The following is a 17,632-nucleotide window of genomic DNA, read 5'->3' as shown; positions in this document are numbered from 1 at the left end:
AGAGATCTCAGCACACCAATATTTAATCTTACCAACCAGTCAATCCACATCAACCAAGCCCGGCCACTGCAGTCAAGGGCTTCTTGATGTATTGCCAGGTTTTTTGCTCAGATGAGACAGACTAACCAGCAGCCCTGTTTCGGCTGAATTTGAACCATACTGTTCCTCTCAATGTAAATATGAGCTAGCTGTCTTATAATAGCAGTGCCTTTAACCTTTCAGGAAGTGTGATGCAACTGCCATCTGGTCATTTGCCTTTCAAAAGGCACGTGTATAGGCAAGGAAGCAGGAAGACTAGGTGACGTATGACAATGCTGAAGCCTCAAAGTATTGGTGACCTCAGTGCTTTAAGATCTGGTTTTGTCCTACATGTATTCTGCCAGTCTCCCTTGCTCGTGGCATTAGCAGCCATATGTACAGGTACTGCTGGGCTGGAGGGCCTCCCCCTCTTCTTTTGATGTTAATGAAACTGCAAGCAGACATGGCTGTACGAGTCACTCCTGCTGCCCTGCTTCAGCAACATTTACAGAGCTGTTACGTTGCTGGGCTCCCAGTTCAGTGCCAAGTGGAAGAAAAGCCTTTGGGGTTGCATTTACTATTCTGCCTCCTTGGACAATGTTAACTCTGCTGGCTGGAACCTGGATACCAGTGCAGACAGAAGCAATTAGCCAAGCCCTTCCACATCTGGCGTGCAACTACCTGCATGCTACCATAGCTAAATGGCATTTGACCTGGAGCCTGATCTTCCATAGACAGCAACTTTATTAAAAATGGCTCGAGGAAATCCCCACCACCACCACCCCGACAAGCTGTGCTGTGCTAAGCTGCCCTTTGCTCAGTCACTCCTGACAGATGCTGGATTTCTAACGCAGCCTTGGGGCATACACACAAAGCCACTACAATGGATTTTATGGGTATACCCAGCCTTGCCTGCTGTTGCCTATTGCCATCTTTCAGCACAGTGTCATGGGATGTTTGTGTAAAAGGCTTAAATATGCATCTCTCTGGAGGTTCACTTGCACCATAACATCTCAGACTTGAACTACCTTTTTTAATACATTCAGGGGGATTTGCAGTGTATAAACCAACACAGAGTGCTTTATGAGAAGCTTCCTCTGGCAGCATGTACAGCTGAAGTTTCTTGGTGCATGAGAGTTTGTGTGGAGGGTGTGAGTTTTGCTCCTTGAAGGCTTTTTTTGGTTGTTGTTCTTCATAGTCTGCTTAGCCCAGATTTACATGGCATTTTACATCTGAGCGAAATCAAATGCCCAAAATGAAACAAGACGGTCTCATGGGAGAAAAAACCCAACGATTTAGTTTTGATATGATTGCTGAGTATGACATTAGCAGAAGCCTCAGGAGCTACACATCACAGTCATGTTAAGAAAAGGCCCAAATATGCATGACACTGCTCAGATGTACAAACTACAGCCTTCTTCAAAGTTGAGATACCTTTCCAGTTTACCCAACCATAAATGGCACAACAGAAAAATTATTTATTGAGATGATTCATCCTAATTACTTCTATGACTCCACTGTTGTAGCGTATGAAAATCTATGATGCACTATTCCTAATCTGTCCTGCTCAGATGACAAGTGCAAACTGGGACATAAAGAAAACTGGCACAGTCAAAGCCTCACTGACTGTTCAGGGCAGAAAGATGACCTTGAAGGCTGAAAGTGTAGGATTAGCCTCCCTTTGCACTAGACCAGCTGTTGTTTCAAGGAGCTTCACCTACAGATAAGGACATACACTCTCTCTCTGTATGTACAGCAGACAACAGGTTTGCTTTACTACAACAAAGTACAAAAAAGTCACTCTGTTAAAAGTCACTTGAGGCTGAACACTAAGGGATTCAAGATCTGGTGGTAAATCCCACATGCAATGCCTAAAGTGAAACACCACCTATCTTTTGGATGTGCTTTTTCCTACTAGGTTGCTCCAATCCAATCATTCACCTATTTCCAAGGCCATCTTTGTCTACAAGTTCATGTCATTCTCCTTAAAAAAATAAATTTATATTCCAAGAACAGAAGAGAAGGGGTAGCACTTTTCAAACAACACTATTTCAGTATTGTTTCCTGCTATGTATAGAGTAGCTTAGAAATACAGCAGTAGGAGATAGTCATCATGAACCTTCATCGCAGCTGTAGTACAGATTCATGATTTATACTAAGTTCCTCAGAGTTTGTGTGCATTTTCAAGTGACACTATCCTCCCTCCAAACCAAAGTTGAGTAGAATTGGGTGAGTTTATAGCTCTAGGTCAGAACTGTAAGAAATTCTTTATTGACCTCAAAGTAGTTGATTTTGAGTACGCTTAACCCTCAGACCCTGGATATGTAGATCAAAACCATAGAAAGCATTTACAATAGAAACGCTTTCACCATGAATCTGCATAGCTTGCCTTGGGAACTGAAGGAAAGAAAGCTGTTGTACATTGAGCTTTGAAGTAAAAGCACAAATTGTTTAGGATCAACAGTGTCAGAGGAGCGGAATGCTGCGGTGGTTTGTTAATCAGCCTGGGATCCAAGACATGTGCCTTCATTTCCCAGTTTTAGAACTACATAATGTGATTTTCAACTAGTTCTTTAGATAAGAAAGAGATTACAAGTGTGGTGTATTCTGAATACAAAGCTTGCTACTTGCAAAGGAGGATTTTAGCCTCAATTAAAATTAGTAGGTGTCACAAGGGCAGAAATAGTAACAATCAAAAAGGGACAAGAATTACATGAAAATGCCACAACCTGTTCATTCATTCATTCAAAGTTTTCAATTTAGATTATTAAGTCTCTGAAAAACAGAATGTGCAGAGGCTATAAGAAGACTAGCTTGACATGCTATACCTGATGTCCAGAAGAAGGAAAAGCACTGCAGAAGGGTTTTTTCACAAATTTGGATGAATGTTAGATTCTGCCTTGTATTCTGCTTTCTGTTGCTAATTGATTGCAACATTTATATCAGCCAGAAATTCAAAAAGTAGATACATTTACTGAGATCACATTTCAGACAGTCATAAAAATAACAAAACTAGACTGGCAGAGAAGCAGCAGCCTCCAGGGACATCCACCCTGCAATTACTCAAGACTTCCCTTGCATTCTCTACCCTGGTTCAGAGCAGAGCAAGAGGACTGGGAGAGATGCTCAGGTATCATTCAGATAGTCTCCTACAGGGACTCAAAGCTCACTTATATCTCAGTTTTTCTTTCACTGAAGGGCTCTGAAGCTCTTAAGACATCTAGGGTCTAATTTGTAAGACAGGATGAGCCTCAGTCACTACAGAAAAATGTCATTGGGAGTGTTTTCTGCCTTTAGATCTAAGAGCCTTTTCCACAGATACTATAACTCTTTGTTCCATCAAGTCTTCAGCAGCTCCTGGAGGCCTAGGAACAGAAGGTATCTCTAGCCACCACTCCAGACAGAAAGATCTTTTCCTTTCAAGATTACAGCTTCCATGTGAGAAAAAAAAGTATGCAGTGAGACCCACAACTCCATAGGAAACCTCAACCTTCAAGACAGCTCTCTTAGGTCAACAGCAACATGGACACAGGCAGTGGGAACCTAACCCTGTGTCATGGGAGCATCCTGTTATCCCTGGTGACTTGAGTAGAGAAAGCAAGCTGCCCTGGGTATCCAACAACCCACAGAGAAAGCCCACTTTCTCTGTGGGCTGCCTAACTGGCTGTATCCTCTGCAAACCTAGTATCTTTGGTCCTGAGAATTGGGCTCCCATTCAGGCTCTGTCATGTGGGAGAGAGAAGAGGTCACCTCCAGATCTCATACCTCTGACAGACAAAGCAAAGGGAACTGGAAGACTCAATGGGTTTGAATATATATATTTTAAATAAAATTATTAAAAATAAGCAAGCTGACAAACTCAAATATGTTGGATGTGAAAAGTAGCTAAACTTTATGTTACCCAATCCAGAATGCCATGAAACCTCTGGCAGCTCCTTCCAGGGGAGGAGGACTACTCAGTATTTTTTGCAAGTTCTGTGTTTCTCCTAGGAAGAAGCATTGGTCTTCCCTGGTTACCCAGCTCTCTGCAAATCCCACAGCAGTAAGCTCCTTGGGCTCTAGATGGGATGTAGCACTTCTACCTCTCACAGCACAAGTGAGTCAGGTCTGCTTCACTCATAAATATGAGTCAAGACTGTCTGCTAAACTCATAGACATGAGAGTCATGCCCTATCAATTAAAAGCAAAAGTCATTTCACTAGGCGATCTTCCTATTTCTTCTGCTGTGCTGTTTATTTCTAGTAGAAATTATGCATAGAAAAGACCATGCTTCCCTTGCAATACCTTACCTTATCAAGATTACTGTTCCTTAAGCACCATATACCTCTCTGCAGACATTTTCCTTCCAACCAGTAGCTCACCCCTTGTCTGTCTGCTCTGCCAAACAATAAAGCAACAAGCTGGACTCCTAAAATAACTGAGCTCTTTCTCTTTCTGAAAATCACGTATATATCTGTGCTTTATAACTGAACCTGGCTAAATGATTGGGATTGATGAATTAATTGAGTGGGCTCAAATCTACTTCCTCAGCTTGATTGAATGGGCATTATTTTAAATGTTAATGACCGAAGAGAAACAACATGGCTTGATTAGCTGTGATTGGGCAGAGAAGTCATCTGAGCTTTTTACTGGTGGATACAAATTCTACATCTGCATATACATACATTATTCATGAAGAGCTGTGTATTCATTAGCAGGTGGTTTCCACAAGCCCATGCCAGTGAAAATTGTCCTATTAAAAGCTCCTTGAAAGCTGAAAGCTCCAGCTGCTCTCAGATCATCAAACAGTATTTAGCAAAACAAAAACCCTGTGAAGTGATTGGTACAACCAATACGTCCATCATCACAATTGCCTACAAGCATCCACCTTGGAGAGGATCCACTCATGCCAAGCATACTCAATACGGTACAAAAAGAACTGGTTCCTGACAGAAAGCTTGTCTACAGTGGTGCTCCCACTCCTTTTCTTGTTGTGCTGCAGCTCTTAAATCCCCTTGATCAAAAGTGTTGACTGAATTCTGTTTCTCAATGAAAAAGAGCTGGCATTGGATGGAAATTTAATAGAGATTGTGCCTCATCTCTTTTTTTCATATGAGGGCACCATTCAGAATCACAGTGGTAAGATCTGAAGACCAAAACGCTCAAAACCAGTGTGGTTTCTGTGGGAACACTGTAAAATTTGTGTGGGATAGCTCATAAAAGTTTGCTTTAAAGTGCCATGCCAAAACTGAGTTAAAAATCGGGCGAGTTGTATGGGAATGATGGCAAAATCTTCCTCCAAACCACTCTCTTCTTTTTGGCCACCCTACCCCAGAGCTCCCACTCATGTAAAATCTGCCACTGGAGACAGCAGCTCAGTTCTCACTGAAGTCAGCAGGGTCTTTTACAACGCTTCACAACCAGCACATGCCCATCACCCATCCCTCCCTCCCCTCCACCGGGTGCACCATTCAGAGCACCCCTTGAAGTGAATAGGACTTTTGCCAAATTAAGATCTGCAGGTTCGAGCCCTGCATGCTATAAATAATTAGCCTTAAAAATATCCGCACAACAAAATTCACTGCCTGAGGACTTGTAAATGTGGATGGTAAAAATAATTCTCTTGCTGCCTGTAAAATGTGTTTCTTATTAGAGATCTCTCCTGACCCCAAGAGTGCCCACACTGTATTTCTCTGCCTCTCACACTTACACGCATGCGCACACGCGCACACAGACTTTGTTCATTTCTTAACCTGGCAGCTGTAGCAGTAACAGCAGTTGCAGACATTTTGAGTATTTATTCATCCCCCATATGCTGGGAATGTCTTTGGGGTTTCAAAATAAGATCCTTTGCCCTTGCAGGAAGAAGAATAAATATATTAAAAAGAATGCTACAAATTTGGCAAACATCACACCACAACATCAACCCAGACCCTCATCAGAGCAAAGCAAGTAACAATGTGCAGATTTTATTAAAAGTACAAGAATAAAAAAACTGTTTCCCACAACTGAGGAACTTAAAGCCAAAAATAAGCAAGCCTGAACTCTAGCTTTGCCTGTGGTCATAAGCTGTTCCTCCCCAGGCGGACTGCAGATGACTTTTTGCTTCACCCTGCATTGCACTCCTTTCTCTGAGAGTTTTCAGTTAAAAAATAGATTGCTCTGAACAAAAAAGAAAACATTTTCTTCAGTAGCCAATGAATCCTGAACCCCTCTGTGCCCTGGCTTTACATGTTCTCTAAAGCAAAAATAACATTTTTATGGATGAATGCTTTTCCACACAAGGTGCTTTCTGTTCAGTTTCCCAATACACAATAGTTGTTCAGTTTCTACAAAGATGTAACATCACCTGATCTTAATGATTCCTGATCAGAACTAAAGGCAACTTATTGGCACAACTGGACACAGAACAAACATACGTAAGTGACTGTGTTCTGGGTGCAGCAAGAGCCAGAGCCATCAGTACCAGAGCTGAAAGCACTTTTTGAAGAAAATGAAAATTCTTTTCACTGTCATTGGGATTGTAATCACTGAGATCAGGCATAAGAGGGAGACGTGGTCACATAACAGGGCAATTCAGAGTTTAATTCCATTCTTTCTACTCTTAACTGAGGACAGCATGAGATCAGAATTTCCCCAAATTAAAATATGGAATAACTATTGGTTCCACTGAGGCTGCTCTGATTTATACTGATGGAAACAAAACACTGTCTGGCCTTAGGGGCTTTAGCTTTTAAAAAGGACTTATTAGAATTGCAGCCACAGGAGATTAAAAAAAAAAAATAAGAGTCAAGTTCCCTGCTCTGAATAGGTACAACCCAAACAAGAAGTTCTGGGATTGATGCTGAATGCAGAGTGAGCTTTCAGACCTGTGGTCTAAAAGAAGTCAGATTAGGTGGTCGCAGTGATTCCTTCTGGCCTTAAAACATCCAATCCAAAAGATGAAAGTACATAAACCAAGAGAAGCATTTATGAAAGATATTTGCTTAGTTCCTCTGTATTTCCTATTTGCTCACTTTGTCACTGATGTACATGGCCTTTGAAAAAAAATGAAAACATCTTCAATTTATGAAAGAAATATCACTAAGATTCTGACTAGCAATTCCCAGCAGAATGCCTTGGTGGATAATGCTTATTCAACAATTTTGACATTGATTTGCATTTTCAACACTTGCAGCAATCTGATCTCTGCAGAAACTGGCACCTTTATGTTGTCTTTGGAGATGGAGGGTGTTTAGAATAATTCTTCAGATGCTGTAAACCAAGATCCTTCTCCCACAAGACGATTTTACACAGAACTTTGACTGCATGTTTGAATCAGTTATATTAAACCTGAACATTTTTTAAGCAGTCAGACAAGTTTAAATTCCAGTGGAGCCAAAACATTTTCAGCCATATAACAACCAGATTTTAGTGCTAATAAATGTCATTTTACTCCTGTCTACAGTATGTCACTAGATTCCCCCAGCACGAAATGAAACTGCTCCTAAAGAATGCTAACAGAGACACACAATACGTTTTACCTCTTTGGACTCCTAGAGTTGTGCAGGAAGGGTAATTCAGGGGTACATTCCAATCTCTGGTGCTTATAAAGTAATTTTCCTTTGTCCTTAAGACTACACTTCTCTCTCTGATGAGGTCAAAGAGATGACTGGGATGGAGGGGCTCCTGGGTGCAGATCTCATTTCCATCATAGCTGGGGCTGGTAATTCTAAGGAGGTTACCAGACTCCTAAGGGCCAAAATCAAAGAGGGATTCTACAACATTTTAAGATCTATTTTCAGTGGCTTCTTTCAGTTCCCTCTGTCATTCCAAATACAGTTCCTCCAGCTTTGTTTAGACCTGGGCTCACTTCCTGCCATGGAAATATAACACTCACCTTTACAGAAGGTTGTTTGCTTGCATCCCTTCCCCTACATATGTGTATGGAGTCCCACATGCCAATAGCTCACACTAAGCACAAAGAAAAACCAGCTAGCAAGATGGTGCAGAAAGTTGTAAATTAGGAGACCTACTCAGATGAATTTGCACCAAAGCAGATCCTCAACTGCACTGGTTGGAGATAAATAGATCTATGAGAAAATTAACATAAAGGAATCTAAATCAGAACATTGCACTACCCTACTGAGTGTAGCCAAAATTTATTTCCCAATTTACTGTCTGTAGCCTGATCTAAGACCATATTACCTCATAGTGAATTAATTAGTTTGGCTGAGTTTGAACCCAAGCCTCACAGGACCTCTTGGTGAGCTGTCAAGAGTAGTTGCCCCAGACGTATTATCCAGTGTAACCCTATTAATGGAGAGTAAACTATGAAGTCTCAGAACAAGGCTCTAAATGCAGATGAAAAATCCCCTTGTATCCACTAAACGTGTGCAAGCAAATTCTGATGATAAGGCTATATAAGCTTCCAGGTGTAAATTCCTAGTAAAACACACTATGGTTTCTGAAACATTAATTTTAATGATTGAAATCTTCCAGGCTCTGTTAGTATCCCAAAATCATTTAGAAGTTTGAACAAAATGTTCAACATCTTCTAGAGCACAAGAATAATGAAAGCCTTCTCCAAACTTATTTTCATTATTAAAATAGAGGAAGAGGGAAGTTTTTTTTATTAAATCCAAATACAATAAAAATTTACACCACGATAACAAAAAGAAAGAATTAAAACTTTTCCTTGGACATGTGTATTATAGATCCTACATTTGTTGTCCTCTCCTCCAGTCAGGCCCTGAGACAGATGGGAAAAACAAAGTAAAACCAGTCATACTAATAAAGCGATGAAGCATATTTACGGGCACGTAGCCAGTATTCACCTGCCATAACCTGGAACTGCACCGTGCTCCCAGATAAGAATGCGAACTATGATCAAGTACAATGGAGGTCACAGACAACTTTGGTGGAAAAGAAAATCCAGCATTTTTTCTCCTGTTTAAATCTTCAAATAAAAGAACATAGCTCCAGATTGAGGAGGTGGCTCTTTTCACTGACAGCTAGAGAGTTGGCTAGGGTCACTGTGGAATTCAAGACCATCTGAAGGTAACAGACAGAGTGAACAATCCTGGGACTCTGGTTGGACCCAGATGCTGATTCATCCCTTGGCAATGGTTGTTCACAGAGCCTACAAGCAGCAGGGAATCAGAGGAAGCAATACAGGGAGAATTATAAAATACTTAAATATTCTACAAAGTTAGCCAGAAGATGTGAGTTATATTGATCTTGATGTCATGAAGTTCTAATTAGCCATTTCACATGTCACAGTGAGAGCTATGAATTCAGGCAGACACATATTCACAGCAATATTTTATTACACATCTTTGGATTCTGCCCTGAGGGGGAAAGGAATTTGAACGCAATTTCAGAACCACAGTGTACACATATATAACACAAAGCTGCCTCCATGTCATCTTCTGATACTGTTGTATTACCTTTCTACTGAGGCTGGGAAGCTCCTTTTAAGAACCACAACAGCCACACTAAGACATAAGCAAAAGTTAAGACGAACATAAGCTGGGGCCAATTGGACAGTACAGTCAAAAGTGGTTCTTAGAAGTGGTCCATGGGCCATTTTAACCCATGATCAAAAACTTCCAAGTATGGAGAAATCTCAGGCCCATCATTTCCTACTGAATTTGTACATAAAATCTTGATTCCTCCAGGTGCTTTAATGGTCTGATTCCTGTTGGGACTGGAGTAGATGGAGGCTGGAATTCCAGTCCAGATTTATGATATACCAAATGTGAGTTTTGCAACACTGAGACACAGAGAAATATTTAGTTCAAGAGTTGTGCATGCTAATCTAAACTAGTCTCTTTCTTTCTGACACTTCCTTACACAAGAGAGCTGTAAACAAGTACAGCTTGACAGCTGTCACTGTGGTGACAAAGAAAAAACCTTTTTCTTTGGAACTTTGTGATTAAACAGCATTTTTAGAAAATGTCTTATCTTCTACTATTGTTTTCTTCAAAAGCTTGTAATTTAACAAACTTTAAAAGTTTGCCAAAATTTATTGATCAGAGAAGCTGGTAGAAAGAGGCAGGTATGAGGGAGACAAGTAGTAATTGGTAGTGTCTGGGCAGAGGGGAGATATTTTCTACCAAAAAATTTTCAACTTTTAGGAACAAATGTATTTTGAACTTTCAGTTTGAGACAGATTTCTGAAAACAAAAGTTTCCACAGTGGGAAAGAGACATATGGTGTTTTTACTAGCTGTATGTGATTCATCAGTTCAGTTGTGTGCTAGATGAACCAGCAGTCTGAAGTTCATTGTGCTATTAATTAGCCAGAGTAATGGGGGAAAGCTGACCTAAACAAAGCACCAACATGTATAACATAAAATATATGTGGAGAAGGCCAAAGCACTGTACATTATCAGGGTGTAGTAGCAAAAGGAAGGTCATTGAGAAGAGATCTTCAATTTGGCAGAATAATAAGATATTATCAGGCAGGCCTCGTGGCAGTGGATTGGGTAGACAACTCACATCCAGAAGCTCATGTAGCATCCACACAAGCCTGTGAATCCTGCCAACAGTTTACATAACCATTAGATCAGGGGCAGCCCCACAAAGGCACAGCCAGCCTTCTTACAGGGCAGAGATGGACAGACATCATGACAGACAGCATCTCTAAACTCTGTGCCTCCTTAAATCACCCTTGTATTATCCAGAGTACTTTCCCATTCTTTAGAACCACCTAACTTTTCCTCTCTTCCCATTCTGTTAAGATGAAAAAAACCTGCCTTCATACATTCTGATCCCTTGAATAACGAAGAGGTGACACAGCGTCTGTTTGACTAAAATGCTTGCTGATCACTTGTGTCAACTGAATTGAAGAATTTCAGTGAGAAAAGGTACCTTATTCAGGTCTGGAATGGAACTCGTCCTAAGAGGAGGTGAGGTCCAGAATCTGAATCTGAATCTCTGAGATCCTATGAACCAAGTTCTGTTCTCTAGGAAAAAGATAATTTCTAAGAACACTTCATTTCAGATTTCCCCATTAAGAAATAATGGTTTCCCTGTAGGAAAATTAGAAAAAAATTGGGCACTGGCAGTGCGGAGGATGAGAAAACAAAGGCTTGCTTTGTTCCCCATCCTCTGACTGTCCTTAAGCTTCTGTCAGCTGAAAACCAGCTAATTTCTTTTTATTCTAACTTTGCCAGTTGGAACAGAGTAGTGGAACTATGTGCAAGCATTACTTTCTGAGTAGAAATAACACTTCCACATGGAAATGAAATTATTTCAAAAAAAGCTGTTCAAGAGGAACAAAATCTGCAATTACCCCTACTTAATTCTGGTGAAAAATCTTCATTTTTGACAAAAAAGCTTTTACTTTAATTTAAAAGGTTTTCTAGCCAGCTCTGCCTACAGAAGTTATTTTAAAGATCTGTTTCATAAATCAGCATGAGCTTTTCTAGGGCTCATCAGTGAGGCACGCATTACTTTGTCCAAAGCTATTACCCTTATCCAAAGCTTTCTGCCTCAGCTCTCAAGCCGATCAGCTTGCGACTGCCTCGTTTTATACTTGAATGCCTCATTTACACCAATGAAAACATGTGAGAGCCATTTGTGTTGGCTCACATCATATTCTGCTCAGCACAAAAGAACGGAGGGCAATTTCACTATAGGCATAACAACAGCCACTGTGCCTGCGAGACCCATGGCAGGTCCAGCCTGCGTTATTTACAGCTCCACACGTGCTCTGCTGCTGCTCCGACTGGGAAGACCAGCCTTCCCATTGGGGCTGTTTTGCTCTGAATGTTTTGGTCTCTCCAGCAGGAGACCAGAGGCAGATCAAACACACAGGATCTTCCCGCTGAACAAAGAAAGGGCCAGGCATCACCACAGAGTCACTCTTCTGTCATGATTTCAGTAGGAAAGAGTCTCCAGGTATTTTCTCTGCAGTTATAAAAAGTCGGAAGCACAAAACATAAAGCTATAAACAGAGCAGTTCACATGACAACAGCCAGAGTTCACGTTAAGCGTCAAATTCCCAGTGCAGAAAAAATGCCAGTCTCTAACCGCCCTAGCTTAAGACCAGATACTACCCAAAGAAAGTCATGGCAGTGCCTTAGAAGTGCAAAACTGGCCCTAAGCTGTTAAGGGAGGTGCTGTTTAATACGTAGAAGTCATTAGCAGGGCTGAGAGGTTCTACCTGGGATCCCTGAATTAACCCACCTATACCCATAGGCTACACAACAGGGTTAGCTTTAAAGATCTCAGTTTCTAGGCATGTTGAAGAAGCAGAGCCATGGGCTCGAAGCAGGGCACAGGAAGAACGTGAGGTCAGATGGAGCCCTCTTAAGAACAGCTGCTCTCTGTACCTCTGACTGGACAGATCAACTTTTTTTTTTTCCGGTGAGAAAAATCATTCCTCAGCCAAGACAGGGATTGTGAACTTTGCTTAATTTGGCTCCTGCATAAGGTCATGCCACCATTCATTACCTTCCTTCCCTCTTTGCTCTGATATTTGCAAGCCCTCAAGCCTTCCTGTATGACAGGGATGGAAAGGAAGACACTTGACTGCAGCCTGAAACAGCTTCACACACCAGCCTTTGTCCTTCTTGGGTTGCCCTTTGGCACAAGAAGCCACATTACAATTGTCTCCTAGTTGGGAGAAATATGCAGGAAACACCTAAGGAAAAGATCTAATTTTTCTTCTTCTTCTTTTTTTTTTTGTTTTGTTTTGTTTGTTTTGTTTTCTGAGGGGTACAGGGAAGAGGAGGAAGACTCTGAAATTTCCCATTTGCAAAGAATATTTTCTAAAATGTCCCATTTATAATCCATCTCCTTTCATAGCTGACCTGACAGGTAACTCTCTCAGGAATGAAAATTCCTGAACTCTACAATCTGCCATTGCTATCTGTGTTAAGACTTATTTATGAAGGAAGCAAAACTGTAGGAACATGCTGGATGGATGCACTAATGACCTGATTTCATTTCTGCCCTGTAGCATATTTCTCATTACCAAACACGTTATCCTCTGGAACTCATCTCCACAGGATCCTTGGGAGTGGAAGTCAGGAGCCAGCTACACACACATACAAATAATGGGAACAACCACAGTCAGACTAGTTGGAAATCACCTCAAAATGAAGAAGAAATTTAAGTCTGACTCTACTTTGGGGAACTAGCCAAGCACCATTTAACAGAAATTAGAACAATGGTGCATCCTTTGGTAATATTTTTCCATTATTGTTCACCAAGAGTTTTTCTATGATTTCTTATGACTTTTTTTACAGCATTTCATACTGGTCACTAGCACAAAGGGGTGATGGGCAAACTATTTGACAGAACTTAAGAACAATTTATATTTCCTATATATTTGAGTAAAAGCCAACAGCAGCCCTTAAAGAACATGTTGGCACCTAGATGATGTTGGTGTCAGCTCAGTGCTGTATATGACCAAAGAATCAGAGTTTAAATTGCTTCAGCCTTGATTTGTGCACATCAGTAAGTGGTTTCCTGAGGAAAGGTGTCTCAGTTTCCCCCCTATTTAACAAGCACAGTAGACTTGCCACTTCACAAAGGCCTTTGGGCAAGGAGAAATATGTTGGTTCCCAAAGGGTGAGAGGGCCCTCTCCACCCACCACTTTGCATCCCCACAGGGAAGCAGAGGGAATCAGCCAAGTTCGTAGTAATAAATCCTCTCAGACACCCCCCTTTCCCTTCAGGAGCAGCCTTTCCTGGGACTTATAATGCACTGTGGCCCTCCCATGCCAAGCAAGACAAGGACCTGATTCTTGGCTGAGAACCATTTTGGTATGCTGTGACAATGACAAATAAACAAAACATCCGTTTTAAGCCATGAGTCCAGATGTACAGAGCAATGCCATGAACCGCTGACTTCAGCTAGCTTCTTCCCAGAGCTGATGTGGGATGGGACATTGTCTTTTGGGGGCTGCCGATGGTGAACTCAGGAGGCAATGACAAGCAAGACCTCTGTCTGGTGTTTGAAAGGAGTCAGGAAAAGTTACAGTAGCAGAGGGTGCCTCCCCAGAGGGAAGATAAAGTAGCGATGATATCCAGCTGAACCGAGCATTCACATTCATGCCTGAATCAAAACCCCAGATTCAAATATTGCCTAGTTTTGGGTGGCACCTACACCAAGATCTGTGCCTTGCAAACACTCATGCTAAAGAGGGTGAACCAAAACTTGTGTCTGAGTTTCCCATGCTATGGGGTGGCCAGAGAGAAATGCCAGACTTAAATTCTGAGTTTGATCCTCTTCCACAGATTAGACCCCTTAGGGAAAACCAGAGGTTCAGCTTGGTTGCTTATCCCAGCATCTGTACTTTGCACAGTCGCCTAGAAGCTGCAGCAAGCTTGGCTCCCCTTTGGCACTGCAAGATTACTCCTAGAGTTAATACTGGAAAGCAACCAGAAATGGCCACAAATCAAAACCACAAAGGGCCTGCTGCAAGTCTCACAAACCTCGGTTTTGCACCAAGCTAACAGCAGCAGCATCAATGAAGCTATGCGTGATTTGTAGTCTGTAAGTGAGAACAGAAGCTGGCTGACTGTGTAGGGAAGCTAAATCCCTTTAATTATTAAAACATATCCTACTGCTGTTGAAAATCCCCTTGCCGTTGGAAAAAATACACTTGTAATAAATGTATGATATACATCAAAGGCCTCTTTTGTAAATAAAGCATTCCTTTTTTTTTCCTTTTTTCCTAAAAAAAAAAATTGGCCCAGGGACTAAATTAATGTTTGATCTGTTATCTTAGAAATATTCTAGAGTGGCAGATTTATCTGCTGTTTACATTTTTCCTCCTAATACAGCAATGAATTATTCTTGTTGATAATGGGAAATGATTTAATATAAATGGTTGGAAGGTCCTTTTCTGGAGTCAGTGGGAGATTTGGCTGGGCAGAAAAGGCAGCATTGGAGCAGAGGATAGTAAAACTCAGGTAAGCATTCCTGCAGTCCCAAATGCATTTCACAGAGCACCCATGTGAACCTGCCCCATTCTGGCGATCAGAGATAATAAAGCTGGGCCCTCATTTCCAACTTGTACAATGTTTTGAAACAGTTGTGAAATGGCAACTGTACATTACATCTTACTTATTACATGTTACGAATTCATGCCTTATTTCCAAAGAAGCCAATGTCCCATGCTAGTATAAACACCAGAGCTGAGTATTTGTCCTTACTCTGGTAAAAACCTGTCTTGGCTCCAAACTGCACCAAGGTTTAGGCACAAGCAGCTGCCGTTCCCGGCTCCCCTCCCAGCCAGTCATTCAGGCAGCATTTCTGGCATACACATCACAGACAACTCTGCCAGCCCCAGAGCTGAGCTTGGCCACCTGAGTGGGCACAGTTTGGCTGCAGAGACTGGAGAGGAGAGCTGGTGAGTGCTCAGCTTCCAGCAGAAGAGCCTTTGCCATTCAAACTGCACCAATAATCTGGATTCTGCAGGGAAATCCAATGTGAAAGGTGCCATTTTTACTAGCTGCATCTGTCTTACCATGTCCTTGCATCATCTGCAGGTAGCAGACAGGCAGATTTTGGTCCTCATATCCCCCCATGGGTTTGTGCACCTCCTGCCATTGCTTCCCCTGCTGAAAGCAGGATCTGTCCCTGCCCTGTGCACTGCCGGTTCTGCCCCAGGGCTGCTGGCACAGCAGGATGGAGCCATGGGCATGGCCCACAGCCCCTGATGCCTCTGCGTGCTGCACCTCCCTACACTGTTCCTGCAGCCCCAGGCACTGAGCCAGGCCACCACTTTCCCTCCTGCGGCACTCCATGGAAGACCTGGCCAGCGCTGCATTTATGTAACGCTTTATAAGCAAGACTGTCTAAATAAGCAATGTGAGTGCAACATCTGCTACCCAACCCTACCCACTGTTTTTAAGGAGAGCTTCAATCAGCAGCCCCCTTCCACCCAAATTCAAATTAATGCAAGATTATTGACTGCACATTTCTGCTTGGACCATGTTTTATACTGAAAAGTTGCAGGGCTGAAATAACAGAACCTTGGGGGTTTACAGAAGAAATATGTTCTTGGGGCTCCCATGGGCCTTAAGCGCTGCACCTTCTTGCTGGCTTCCAGCCCATTCAGCTCCTCTGATCACAGGGGAGGGACACTGCCATGGCTCTTTTCCAGGGTGTTCAAAGGGAAGGTGCCATCCTTTCTCCAGCTTCCCACCTCACTGATAGAGCCTCCAGGCACCATCCTCTACCTAGGGACTTCTGGGGTGCTCTGAATTTTAGCCACACATACCCTGCTCCCTCTACAGTCCCAGGACACATCCCTGATGCAGTCTTTCAGTAAGGCCTGCTGGGAAGATCTCTAGCCATCATAAAATGCTTGGCTCTGTCCTTGTTGTCTGCTCTATCCCTTTGCCATGCTGGGGGAATGGATCTGGCCTAAGGACTCACCTCCTGCTTGAGTGCTGCCTGACCCTCATCCTACCTAAGCTGGATAAACTTGAAAACACTATGAACTATGAAAACATAGGCTATAAAAAGGCATAGAGAAATTACAAATTAGCTCTCCAAATGGTGAGTTTCTCATCTACCTATATCAGGCACTGGTGGAGCTTTAAGGTAAGGCAGGAATCCTCCTTAAGTAAGCCACCTGAAAGCAAAGTGTCATATCTGAGGCAAGTATCAAGGGTTTCCAGAGAGTCAGAGGAGGATGTAAGTATTTCCACCAGAGCCTATTCAGATAACTGATAGCTGGACAGCTCTGACAGGACCTTTCTGGAGATGCTGGTGGCTCTTGACTATAGAGCCTCAGTGACTGCCTTAGATTTGATGCCATTTACAGGGCTGAAGTGGGGAGGAGGGGGAGAACACCACCACCACATATTGTGGTGTCAGCCTGGCTAGCAAAGCTACCAGCTGTGGGCAGGGGAAGCCTGGAAAAAAAACCTGTACCAGGTTTCAAGCATCATGAATGTATCCCCTCAAACCAGCCCCAGATATAAATGTCCCCCACTTAGGCCTTTCCACTCCACACTAATTCTTACAGTTGTTATTTATAAAAATCCGTTACACCCTGCCTGATCAGATCTGCAGACAAGGAGACCCTCCTGTGTGCCTTTGCCAAGTGTTCATACAGTTCCTGTCCCTGAACTTTCAAGTCATTTAGGCAACTCTTAATTCAATCTATAATAAATCCAGTTTTGGTTGGCAGGGCATTGCAAGTATTCCATGAGTTTTCCTGTTACCCATGGGGCTGAACTGGAAGAAAACCCACAATGTGAGGAGAAGAAACAAATGCAGACATTGCTTTTGGGTAGCTGAGAGAGCAGGATCTATTTTGGGAGTAACTCAATGAGAAATTTGGAGTTTATGAGACTCTGGGGAGAAACAGAAATTATGTGCTATAAACCAAAATAGGTCCTTTACCCTCTTACTAAATACTGTGTACTTGAAAGCTGCTTTAGGGTGGAAACACATGCAGTCCTTGGAGACAAACCACAGGAATAAGAGTAAAAAGAAAAATAAGAGAGCTCTGCCCACCCACCCCTGTAGCAGTATCATTGGGAGATACCTCGCGCCCCAGGGCAATGGTTAGGAGATTGTCTAATGGACTTTGGTCAGGGTAAGAACCTTGCAGTGCAAATACTGCTGCAGGTTGAAATACAGACCTACAGGGTGTAGTTTCAACCACAGGCAGTTGGTGCCT

The sequence above is a fragment of the Falco rusticolus genome, chromosome 9 (assembly GCF_015220075.1).
Source record: "Falco rusticolus isolate bFalRus1 chromosome 9, bFalRus1.pri, whole genome shotgun sequence".
NCBI classification, from domain to species: domain Eukaryota; kingdom Metazoa; phylum Chordata; class Aves; order Falconiformes; family Falconidae; genus Falco; species Falco rusticolus.
The sequence above is the reverse complement of the archived record's forward strand: the minus strand, read 5'-3'. Positions refer to the sequence as shown.